This window comes from Clytia hemisphaerica, unplaced genomic scaffold (assembly GCF_902728285.1).
Source record: "Clytia hemisphaerica strain Z4C2 unplaced genomic scaffold, Clytia hemisphaerica genome assembly, whole genome shotgun sequence".
In the NCBI taxonomy this organism is placed as follows: domain Eukaryota; kingdom Metazoa; phylum Cnidaria; class Hydrozoa; order Leptothecata; family Clytiidae; genus Clytia; species Clytia hemisphaerica.
The window spans coordinates 1,842,080-1,852,846 of NW_027103334.1; the positions used below are offsets into that span (position 1 = coordinate 1,842,080).

A 10,767-nucleotide genomic window follows, 5' to 3' on the forward strand; every position below is an offset into this window, starting at 1 on the left:
AATTTTAACTCTTGCAAATATCTTTTCGGGAGAGTAAGCCTAAGTCTATGTATTAATCTTATGTTTTGGGGGTTACCAAATCTTCTCCCCTATCGTTTCCATCTTTTCTGGTTACAATATTTTTATACACTTTTTCAGCTTAGCCTTCTCCTTTTGGCAGGAGATATTGAGTCTAACCCGGGGCCGAGAGAGAAAGATAACACCTTATCAATTTCTCATTGGAATCTAAACAGCGTTTGGGTTAATAAATTTTCAAAGATTGCTCAAATTACTGCCTTTCTGAGTGCTCACAAGTTTGATATCTTCTGCGTTGGTGAGTCGTTTCTCGATTCTTCTATCGAGAGCGATGATTCGAGGTTGAAGATAGAAAATTATGAGTTGCTCAGATGTGATCACCCATCTAACTCAAAAATAGGTGGTGTTTGTCTTTATTATAGAGAGGGTCTTTCTGTTGATAGAAGGCCTGAGTTGTCTTCTCTTGACGAGTGCCTTGTTTGTGAAGTTAAATCTGGTTCGAAAAAACTTCTTCTTTGTCTTCTCTACCGAACTCCTAGTCAAAATGCAGAAGAATTTTCTGCATTTAAACAAAAATTGGAGGAAACTATCAGAAAAATTTATAATGTTTCTCCTACTTTAGCTATTTTTCTCGGTGACTTTAACGCAAGAAACTCAGTTTGGTGGACTGGTGATATCACAAATTCTCAAGGAGAGGACATTAGCGAGTTAGCTTCACAATATGGGTTACATCAACTGATTGATGAGCCGACTCATCTTCGTCCTGGGTGTTCTCCTTCTTGCATTGATCTTATTTTTTCATCTTCGCGGACTCCTATTTTAGACTCCGGGGTTTTACCTTCACTTAATCCACGTTGCCACCACCAGATACCCTTCGTAAAACTAAACTTTCAAACTACATTCCCTCCAGCCTATAAACGCAAGATTTGGGACTTTTCTCGTGCTGATGAGAGGGGAATCGTGCTTGCCCTGAATGCCATTGATTGGGAAACCTCCTTTCTGGGACTCAACGTAGAAGATCGTGTTTCCCTTCTCTCTGAATACATACTGAATATTTTTTCTAATTTTGTTCCAAATAAAACTATCACCATCAGAGACAAAGATGCGTTATGGATGACTCCTGAGATAAAGCAGATGCTTTTGGATAAGGCTAAGATATATCGTCGTTGGAGAAAATGGGGAAATCCTTTAGATGGTCAGGCACTTGTTGACATGGTTGACAGGTGTAGATTGGCCATCAAGACTGCCAAGGATAACTATTTTTCTCGTCTTGGCAACTCTTTAAATGATCCAAACATAGGAAGTAAGAAATACTGGTCTACTCTGAAGCAGTTTCTGAACGTACGTAAAACCCCGAAAATTCCACCTATTCGAAATGAAAGAAACGTCCTTGTAAGCGATGTTTCTGAGAAGGCCGATATTTTCAACTCTTTTTTTTCAAACCAATGCTCACTTATCGATACTGGCAGTGTTTTGCCACCTGAACAATTTCTTACTAACTCCAGACTCGATAATCTTGTATTTGAAGAAGAAAAAATCGAGTCTATTATTAATTCTTTGAATGTTAACAAGGCCCATGGGTGGGATAATATTTCTACTCGTATGGTCAGAATCTGTGGTAAGTCTCTAGTAAAACCTTTGCTTAGTATATTCAATCTTTCTATCAACTCTGGCATCTTCCCATCACAGTGGAAGAAAGGAAACGTGGTTCCTGTCTATAAAAAGGGAGACAGGAGCATAGCCAAAAACTACAGACCAGTGTCTCTTCTTCCTGTGTTTGGAAAAATATATGAAAAGTGTATTTATGATACACTTTACAGATATTTTGAAAATAACAACTTATTTTCTCCTTGTCAGTCTGGTTTTCGGGAGGGGGATTCCTGCATTTCTCAGTTGTTATCCATAACGCATGATATTTATACAGGGTTTGACAAAGATCCTTCTCTAGATACCAGGGGGGTGTTTTTAGACATTTCAAAGGCATTCGATCGGGTGTGGCACGATGGCTTACTCTTTAAACTCAAATCTTATGGGGTGACTGGACCGTTACTTTCCTTAATTCGCAGCTTTCTTGACGATAGGCATCAGAGAGTTGTGTTGAATGGGAAAACATCTGAGTGGAAGCGAATCAATGCAGGGGTACCTCAAGGCTCGATTCTTGGTCCATTGTTCTTCTTAATTTATATTAATGATCTTCCAGAAAACCTTGAGTCAAAACCCAAGATCTTTGCTGACGATACCTCTTTATTCTCTCTTGTGATTGATCAACTCTTGAGCCTTGATGTACTTAACAGAGATCTCTCCAGGATAACTGATTGGGCTCATCAATGGAAGATGTCTTTTAACCCTGACCCATCTAAGCAAGCTGTTGAAGTCTATTTTACCTGTAGACTCACTCCTCCTAATGCTCCAGTAATATCCTTTAATAACTCTAATATCGCGACCAGTGAGTACCAGAAACATCTTGGTTTAATCTTAGATTCAAAACTTTCTTTTGATCGCCATCTAGATGAGAAGATACAAAAGGCCAATAAAGGAATTGGTCTTATTAACCGACTTCGCAAGCATGTGCCTAGGAGATCTCTACTAACCATTTATAAATCTTTCATTAGGCCTCATCTTGATTATGGTGATATCGTATATGACCGCCCAGGAAATGCTACCTTTGTGCAGAAGCTTGAATCTATTCAATATAATGCCTGCCTTGCTATAACAGGCTGTTTTCGTGGAACGTCTCAAGAAAAACTATATTCAGAACTTGGTCTTGAAAGTCTTGCTGACAGGCGCTTTGCTAGAAGAATGACATTCTTCTATGGAATTATTAACAATTTAGCCCCTTCGTATTTACGTAACTACCTGCCAGTAAGACTTACAGCACCAGGTGGCCTTAGAACAAGAAATCCTATTTATCCTCTTAATATACGAACTGAACGTTTCCGTAACACTTTTTTTCCGTACTGCATATCTCAGTGGAATGTTCTGGGAGGTAATATACGAGATCTACCTTCAATTAAAACTTTCAAAAAAGCAATCTATGAATTTTTGAGACCCAAGCAATCCCATGTTTTTGATGTTCCTGACATTCAAGGAGTGATCTTTCTTAATCGACTTCGGGTCGGTTTCAGCCATCTCAACGAGCATAAATTTAGACATGGCTTCCGCGACACTTTAGACCCTTTCTGTGGTTGCCGAACTAACTCTGTTGAAAACACTCAACACTTTCTTCTGCACTGCTCTATATATTCCCATGCAAGACAATCTTTGTTCGACAAACTTCAGACCCTAGGCATTATTTTTCATCCGCCACTTAACCCTCCTTTTTTCTGTCGGCTTTTATTATATGGGGATGAAAGTTTGACTTCAAATCTAAATAAATCTATTCTTTGTTCTGTTGTTGAATTTCTTAACGAAACTGGAAGGTTTAGCGGTGCTTTATTTTAGGCTTTTACCTAAACAACTGTAGCTTCCTTCTCCAAGATTTTTTATTTTCTTTATTTACTTATTTATTTATTTTTTACATAGTCTAGTACCTCTGGCGATATAACGTTAGTTCCTAGCGGGGGGAGGGACTATATTTTATGTTTAAGTAATGTTTTGTAATATATGTTCGTAGTGTACACGTGTCTTTGTTTCAATAAAGAAAAAAAAAAAAAAAAAAAAAAAAAAAAAAATTCAAAGTACCAGAGCGAATTTTGTAAATATTTTAGTTTTCATAATTGGCTGTCAGGACCATGTGTAACATGCATGGGTCAATAAAGCCAATCTGAGTTACCCAGCACACTAGATTAGGCTACTCGCCACAGAATACGCAACCGTTCGCGACTAACTATGTACATCCATTCACTCATTGACACGGAAAACACCTTGAGTTACAGAGAAAGGACTTTGAAGAAGAGTTGATGCATGAGTTTTATGACCGGATGTCCTTCCTGTCGTCAACCTACAGTTGCAGGGCTGAGTATTGTTACAGAGATACTAACTCACCGGAAGACACAGTGTAATACATGATCACCTGATCACCCGACAATGTCTATTTATTCATTTCATTCATTTATTTATTTAATGAATTCCCCTTCACAGGCATTTCTGCCTCTCCGAAAGGATCTACAATAAAGTTGTTTACAAAAAAATCGTTTTGTTAAGTCCGGAATTCTAAAGTTTTCTTCTATCCCGTTTGGTTGCTGGAGTCTTTGCGGTCTTTCTTTCCATGCTTCGTCCAGGTTAACCTTGAATTGGAACACGGTTTTAGATTTGACGACGTCAGCTGGTAGATTATTCCAAGGACCTTTGTTCGATAGTAAAATGAATTGAACTGTGCACCTCTCACACCATCTTTTGGGATTCGCTCAATGAGTTGAAGGTTGTGTTCATGGTTCCTTGTGACACGCATCTGGTGCTGAAGATCTATCGTAGACATTGAAATTTTTGTATATTTCAATCATGTCGTTCCGCTCTCGTCTATACGCAAGCGTCGGAAGATCGAGTCTGCGCAAAGATCGGAAATATATTGGATCAAGAGAACGATGAAACCAAAAAGTGTCAACCACTTGTCAATAAACCACCCCGATCTTAAATCAGCAGACTCTCACTTCAGTCAATCCTCACAGTAAAACCGAATAAGCCAGCAAGTAAACTATTAGTTATTTATACAGGACGCCGAATACTTGACCTGTCGCCAGAGCCCTCGATTTGTGTTAACCAGGTGGACACCGCGTGGAGGGAGAGGGTTGACTTCTGAGGAGAGGCTATCCAATGAGGCGCCGGACGAAGATACATCTAATATGTGTCCATCACTCAGCTTGACCACCCAAACCATGCTTAATCTTGAACATTGCTATGAATAATGTGTTTGTCTGAATAAACAAAGAGAAATAATGAAAACATAATTCAAAGTGTGCGAAATCCGTGATTTTTAACATATTTCTGTCATGTATGGCTTAAAAAATTCTTAGTCAGATTTGGTGATATTTTTTGGTATTGCTACTGTGCCTGACTATGCATCGCCGTGCAAGAAATTAGGAAAAATCAAACACTGTGTCATTCATGGCACCCTTACAACAACACACAACAACAACAACAACAACAACAACAACAACAACACTGGTACCTCAACAAGATTGGTAGTCTCGATACTGAGAAAAATCAATTTCAAGTAACCTCCAAGAAAGTAATTACTCCAGACTTCAGTGGATGCAAACGGGAAATCAGATATTACCTATGAATAAATTAGCACGCAATAACGGTGTGAATTTTCCCGCACAACATCCTATAAGTATAAGCTCAATTATCAGGATTTTATTTCCATAATACGGAACAGATAATTTTGGACCCTAACTGCTGGAGTATTCAAGATGCAGAACTGAACTGAACATTAAAATATAATTGTTTGATGGTGTTTGATTAATTCGATCAGTTTGAAAAGTTCGATTGATCAGGTCTGGTTTTGTCACATTTGAGAAGGATCTTTAGAGCAAACTGTTGTAGTATGCTAAAAGAAAAATTCGATTTGATGACCGGCTTATTCAATCGAACTTGTCGAACCAATCAAACAATCAATCTAATCAAACGATTAAAGTTAAGTGAATACTCAATATTTTTTTAAAAATTGTGAGTGTTCGATTAAGTTCGATCAATAGGTTTCGGTTTGATCCGTTCGATAACCCGCAATTTTGTTCGACAAGTTTGTGCCACTCCAGTTAGTCACACTAGAGTCCCGCCGAATTGCTTATCAAAGATTAATTCTGCGGAAGCGCTTTATCAATTACTTGACTCGTGAGCAAAAAATGCGCCGCAAAATTTACAAAAGGATATTTATGAAAAAATAAACCAGCGCTTTTTAATAAACTTGACACTTGATAAAACTATGAAATATTACCTAAATTTGGTGTTGGTCTTGTGCGCCACAAATCAGTTTATGAGGACAGACAGGGATAATACTTCTTGCATGGTCAAGAGATTCGTACTCTTTGTACAGTGTTTAGTTTTCAAAGAATTTGAATGACACCTGTTGATAATGACACCCCTGTGTCATAGACCCGCTGGGACCCCAGCCCCTCTGGAAAATTTGGGAAAGACTTTGTCCCCAGTGGGAAAATGCCCTGTATATTCAGCCCCACTGATAAATTGACTTTGTTTTCATCCCCATTCGAAATCCCACTGAATTCTTCTTGGAACAACAGAATTTATATCCGGATATTCGGATTTTAATGGGAGTTTTTATCCCAACTGAGGAAAAAAGTTCCACCGGGGCTGTGAGACAGGGGTGTATAATGAGATGTGTAGTAATTAATTGGAACTCTAAAGCTATAAATACGCTTTTCAAGTCTCTGCAAGTGTACGTTGCAATTCTAAGGTTTTGTAGGAGAAAAGCGTCGAGGCAAGAACAGAATAATTTGTTGGGCCGAAGATCTACAAATGTTTTACCACACATTCCATATAAAATGAAAATTTGTACTTTGAGGATTGACTCTTTACGCAGGATCGACGTTGAAACAATGGTGTTGCCAGCTGGTTTCGTATCAAATCGCCAAGTGAATTTTAGCTTGAAGCTCCAGTTTATATCTCAAACATAGTGTGAGCAAGCTGTCCAGTTGTGAGCACGAAGTGAGGTTTCCAGAGTTCTTTCGCTTTGAAGAACTCTTTTTACAACCTGAAATAAAATTGATATATCAATCATACATCGTTTCCCAAAGAGATCAGGAATACTCTATGACCTAAAAAGGAATATATAAGCAGGAAAAAGAAAACATGGAAACTGGTGACTTGACTTTATAAAAATTGGTAAACCCCCTTAAACTTAATTAACTCATTGTGGAACATAAACACAGACCACAATAGAATTAAAACTCTTTTGGAGACTTCGGCGTATTTGTTGATCTTTGAAATCAATTTTGAGTGTTAAAGTTGATATCCCAAACACCGTTCATACCAAAGGGTTTTCTTATACTATATTCACAATACTTTGTTTAAAAAACAAAAACTTTCACATCGCATTACTTTCAAGTACTTTAAATTCTGTATAGCTCATATACTCTTGTTTCCCGAATAGACAGGGGGGGTCCGAATAAGCAGGGGGTAGGAAAATTTTCCAAATTCTAATAAGTGGGAGGAGGTGGAATAAGAAGGGGTAATATTATTCGAATTTAATTAGTGGGGAGGGTCTTTATAAGAGCGGGGTGGATTTTTTCTCTTAGCTATTAGCGGGGGGGGCGTCTATTCGGGAGACAAGAGTACTACTCTGTATATGATTTTAGAGCTTGTTTTAGGATCAGAGTCAAAATAAGATTTGTCAAAAACATGAGAATGAAGGACTGAAAGAGTTTATGAACGATCCGAGACCTAATCTTCCAAGATAAATTTCAAAGACGTGAAACGTGCTTCCCTTAGCAGGCGCGGATACAGAGGGAGGCTATAACCAATGGAGGAGAGTGCACTTTATTATCGTATTACTTCATATGGAAACTAATTACTCTCCATGAATAAGATAGCCTACCTCCTGTATCCGACCCTGCTTAGAAATACGAATAGAGATGTTCCGGTGAAAATTAAGTCTTTGTGGTCAAATATATTGCAAATATTAAAAATAGATGGCTTAAAAAAATACAAATTTGTTAGACTGAAAAATTGGTTACAAGGAATCATCTTCTAAATTAATATTTGAAAATATGTTTACAGCCCGCTTTAGGTGTCATTAGCTGAATAAATCCTTTTCTAGTAGAGTTCTCTTTGAGATATGCGTGTTGCCAACGTCCTGGTAAAGTTTTTAAGATGAATGAGACATAAATTCTAATTCCAATACAATACTATATTTCCGGATCTAGTGCGTCAATTCTTTGATGATTTACCCCACGCTTTCAGCCGGAATAAAAAACCACAAAGGCAGAAAGTTGTCTCTAAATTTTTGCCTACAGCTATATTTAGAAGGGGAGATTTTAAACCTTAAGCCAGAAGAAAATAGTAAAATAAAAGGTACCTCAAAACCAAACTTTCTGCAGCAAATCTTGAACGATAACAGCTTCTCTACTCTACTCCTTTTTTTTGAATCCAAAAAGCCTTCCGTCATAACTTCCATCATCGCGTGCTTTCACACGTCGTCCTGGTGAAAAGAAAAAAAAAAATTAGAATTGCACTCGCGAAAAATGATATTTGCAAATTAGCCTATTATGATTGGCCAAGATTCGCATTAATGATTAGCTGTATGCTGCCAAAAAAAATCGCGATAACGTGATTGGTTTTCTAGAAGACGACCAAATGAGGAAATACAGTGAACGCTCTCTAATTCGACGTTCTACTATTCGATAAGCCCTCGTTTTCGATCAAATTGAAAGTCATCGTCAAATTTCCTTAAGAAACTCTCATAAACTACGCTCTACTATTCGACATTCTATTATTCGATAAGCTCCCGTTTTTGATGAAAATTTGAAGTCCCTTGCAGGTTTTTCGCTCTCTTATTCGATTTCTAGCGTGCAAAAAGGCCTTTAGGACGGAGTTCGAAATTCAAATTTTCGATTGTTTTGCGTTTGAATTATAATTTCGAAATTCGATTCCTCAAAACTTTTCAAAACAGGCAAATATCGAAAGTTTTCTTCCGAAGAACTTAGGTTTTCGGCTAGAACTTAGACATCTGTCCAATCGAGTCTCGCTCATATTTTTCTTTCTCAGCTCTATAATTCGATATTTACCTCGTGTTTATCGGATTAGGGAGACTTCCTACTATTCGATACGCTCCTGTATTCGATGAAAACCCGATTCCCCTTGAATATCGAATTAGAGAGCGTCAACTGTAATCACAACATTATTGCGCTTTTTAGATGCGTTAATGATTGGCTGTTATCTTAGAGTAATTAAAACAACCAATCTATTTTCTAAATAGTGACCATTAAGTATTAAAACCATGACACTTTGATATTGAAAAAAAACTGACTGTAAACATAAATCTTTAAATGATTCTTCTCTTGAAAGAAAAATTCAAATAGATTAAAAAAGACCGGATAAAGTGTGCTTAAAAACCTGTTTACATCGATCGTGCGAGAGTGCACGTTAGGCCAAAATTCTTAACATTCGGCTTAAGGTTCGGCCGCACACTCCGCCCGATCAATGTTACATTTCCATCAAGAAATCGGCGGACACAATCTGCATGTTTATATTTTTTTGTTTACTCAGCGGTTTTTCTCTTTCTTGATTGGTTGAAAAATTATCCATTGGGATGTGCACTGCTCCTGTACGCTCAAAAAAGTTTAAAATTTTCAGCGTAGAAAAGAGCACAAAAGCGTCGTACGCATTTTGTGTACGAGGAAATTTAATTTGTGACGTCAATGTGCTATTTAAGGACATTTTGGCCTATCGTACACGCTCGCGCGAGCGATGGAGACAGACTTTAAACGCCACTGCTAATATATAATAATAATATGAGAAAAAAGGGAAATTCCCCAGGAAGTTTCTTTGAAACCACGGTCGATTTGTAAGTGCTCTAAAGTAGGTTCAGAGGACAGAGTATTAACTTAGAGTTTTAACGCTAGACTTAGGACTTAATACCTTTGGATCTGAGGGTCCAAAAGCTCAAAAATAGTCCACGAAGGCTCAAAATATAGCCTAGAAGTCTGCCAACCTACCCATCCCAAAATGAAATATTCAATTAAATTAAAGAGATCGACTTTCTCACCCGAACTTTATTTAAATCTGGAAAAACGTTAAAATAGCCGCAATTCTTAATATATTTCGACCATGATTGTAGCTTTGAAGCTATATCAGATTGTAGCTTCCATTCCAATTTTGCGAGACTTTTTTATTGTTTTATTTCTTCCTAACTTAGATAATCTCTTTTCCAAATTACTTCAGTTCTGCTTTGTATGGATTCCAGTCTCATGATTCTCTCAGGCATTTTAAGGCATGTCCAAATTTTCCGTAAATTAAACACCAATAGCACTCGCTATGAGGTGTTCATTCATACCTTTTTGGAAGCCTATTAGTGTGTAGAATATGAAAAGTGCTGTTCGATAATTGTTTTGTTTGCCTAAATAAAGATATATGGATTAATAATGCAAAAAAATGTAAAAATGCTGACGTCAGCAAAACTTATTTTTTAAATAACTTTTGATTGGCTTAATTTTAGATGCTGAAATTTTCCAGAATGCAAGAGAATATTGAATAAATCACATTTTGGATCAAGCATTTTTGTAAAAATATGCTGACGTCAGCAAAATTTTAAAATATTTTTTGATTTAAAATGTGCCTATTCACGATGTCCTACTTTGGTTAAAATTTCAGCATCTAAAGTTAAGCTAATCAAAAGTTATTCAAAAAATAAGTTTTGCTGACGTCAGCATTTTTACATTTTTTGAAATATTTATTCATATATCTTTATTTAGGCAAGCAAAACAATTATTGAACAGCACTTTTCATATTCTACACCCTAATAAGCTTCCAAAAAGGTATGAATGAACATCTCTTGGGGCGAGTACTACACGTTTTTTGCGAAGCGAATTTATGAGCGAAGCAGTTTTGCTATATTGTGTGGACGTACCTTTAACTTCTATCCCAAGCAAAAATTTGCTATGAAATTTGCTATATAAATCAGATCTTCAAACGATGATTTTATCAAAATGACCTTGAATGGTTTGGCTTGAAGCTACGAAAACTTTCTCGGTTTGGTAGCTAGGACTGCGAAAAATGCCGTTTTAAAATGGTGTACCCTAGCAGTGAACGACAACAAAATTACCGGAAGCCGAAACACGGACTTAGAATCTGAAGTTG

General features: G+C 37.1%; 1 long non-coding RNA gene across 1 annotated transcript in view; it reads right to left on the bottom strand.

Annotated features, from left to right (window-relative positions):
• Positions 1–10,767, bottom strand: part of LOC136817221 (uncharacterized) — a 28,533-nt gene that overhangs the window by 8,678 nt on the left and 9,088 nt on the right. Inside the window, exons 4-5 of the long non-coding RNA XR_010848052.1 lie at positions 7,988–8,110; positions 6,470–6,664 (exon numbers count right to left, since the gene is read on the bottom strand). This is a non-coding gene — a long non-coding RNA (uncharacterized lncRNA). The remainder of the gene's footprint in view (positions 1–6,469; positions 6,665–7,987; positions 8,111–10,767) is intronic.